At 33.4% G+C, this 2,425-nt stretch overlaps 1 protein-coding gene across 5 annotated transcripts in view; it reads left to right on the plus strand.

Moving 5' to 3' along the window:
• INPP4B (inositol polyphosphate-4-phosphatase type II B) overlaps nt 1-2,425 on the plus strand; it is a 610,870-nt gene that overhangs the window by 550,814 nt on the left and 57,631 nt on the right. The gene's annotated exons all lie outside the window — the stretch shown is intronic.

The following is a 2,425-nucleotide window of genomic DNA, read 5'->3' on the forward strand; positions in this document are numbered from 1 at the left end:
CTGTCTACTCTGAGGCTCTGGATATTTTTACTTTTGCTGGAATCATTTGGTTAATAGCATCATAACTCTTGAGATGACTTTATATTAAATTCTGTTAAAAGCAGCAACATTTTAGAAAAGATGTATTTCTATATCGGGGGTATATACCATCATTTTTCTTAATTATTTTTGACAATTCCTTCTCAGACTGAGATTTCCGAGAATGGTCTTAAATAAATAGTTTCGAAGGTCAGTGTATGATGGGCAGAATATCAGAAATAATTAAGAAAAATGACGGTGTGTAGTATAGACCTCCAACAGAAGAATTATGTCCTACGGTAAATCATTTCGATCAGAAGTCCTCCAAATTTAAACCATTCTGGTGTTACCGCTTTCCACTGCTGCCTGAGGATAGTTGAAATTCGAAACATTCTCAGACCACAATGAATAAATATGAGTGTACAAAAGTGAGAGTTCTGTTTATGTCAGAGAAAGATAGAGAGGAGACTAAGTATGAAAGTTCAAACTAAACTTAGTTTCTTGACTGTAGTAAACATATGATAATTTTGTGTGAAGGATGCCCCAAGATATATGGTTGAATGAAAGGTGACTGCTTCTTATATGTAAAGAAAAACCACAACCTCATAAAACTAAATATTTCATCTGCAAACTTAAACTTAATTGGTTATTCATTGGAAGAAAGAAGAATAGTATTGCTCATGCACACACTTGGAAAATAGTACCCCTCTGTATTACTATGAAGATTATTCTCAAAAGTGAGGAACGAACACTTTTATCACAGTTTGTAAAAGAAGCTTACCAGGCCGTTACCAGGCAGAGTACAGGACACTGTTTCTGAGGGAATTCTTCAGGCTGTATCTTAATTCAAAAATTATCATACAGATGGGAGTGAGACTTCTAGAATGGCAAAGTGAGCAGCTTGGCAAATCCCCTCTCTAGAAAGCAACGTTAAAATTGGACAGAATTGTCTAAGACAGTCATTTTAGGACTAAGGGAATAATGCACATGCAAAATTACAAGTACTTATTCATGGAAAACTAGTGAGCTCTGGATAAGACAGTTTGGAGAGTCTGTGGCATTTTTGACAAAGGTTGCTTCCATCAACACTACCTCATTAGCATAGTTTTACTAGGGAAAAAGAGTCATGGAAATCAGCAGTTTTTCTACCAGAGGAGGCTGACTCGGTTTGCATTAGAGAGCAGAAAAAAAAGCACACTCTTGAAAGACTGTCAGAAACAGTGGTGATTCAGGAAATTTCATTCAAAATTGTATCCAAAAGAATAATTACATCAAACTAAATTCAACAAAGTACTCTAAGAATTGTACACAAAAGACACAAAACATTGCTTAAAGAAATTAATAAGAGCCAATAGATGGAAAGACAGTCCATGTTCACAAATTGGAATTCTCAATATTGTTTAGACGGCCATTTTACACAAATTGATCTATAGATTCAATGTAATCACTATGTAAACCTTAGTTGTGTGTTTTGGTTTTTTTTTTGCAGAAATTGGCAAGCTAAATCTGAAATAAACATGAAAATGCAAAGTACCCATAAAGCCAAAAACAATTGTATAGAAGAGAAACAAAGTTGGAGGCCTTATAGTTTCTGATTTCAAAACTTACTATAAAAACTACAATAATCGAGACCATATAGTACTGGCATAAGTATATACATGTAGATCAACAGAACAGGATTTAGAGTCCAGAAATACACTATTACTTTTATCAATCGATTTTCCACAAAGATGCCAAGACAATTCAATGGCAAATGGAGGGTCTTTTCAAAAAATGTTGCCATGACAATTTATTATTCACATGCATAAGAGAAAGTAAAAATAATTTCACAATTATTTTTGTGAAAATAACCATAACTCTAATTTCCTGTGCTTCTTTTCCCAATATATGTGTTACTACCCCCAGCACTCTATGTAGTTCTTGAAGTACATGGATTTTCCTAAATCCTGAACAAAATCCTCCACATTTCTATACTCAATTCGTACTACAACAGAAGATATCAAGCTTCAAAATATATAAGCAGCTGATCTTATTGACCATATTTTGTGAATCCTAATTTAAATTTCCAACATTAAACACTAGGGGAAATTTCTAATGGAAGTTTTCAATTTCCAAAAAAAATGTACCTGTGATATGCTAGTGTTGCAAAATGATCAGGAACTCCCAAAGGTTAACCATAAATAATGAAACCATTACATTTTCATCAGACCATTACAGACAGGGAGGTTCATCAATAATAATAACAATCAGGCCATGATTGTTAACAAATGTTATAAATGATTTGGCTTATTAGTTTCACTACATTGAAAAATTCATCAGTAAATTACTTTCTTATTCTTGAGACTGGTTGGGTTTTTAAAATGACTCAATCAAGAAAACAAATATTGAAGCTCTTATGCACATGGCC

This window comes from Pteropus vampyrus, unplaced genomic scaffold, assembly GCF_000151845.1.
Source record: "Pteropus vampyrus isolate Shadow unplaced genomic scaffold, Pvam_2.0 Scaffold229, whole genome shotgun sequence".
Lineage (NCBI taxonomy): Eukaryota > Metazoa > Chordata > Mammalia > Chiroptera > Pteropodidae > Pteropus > Pteropus vampyrus.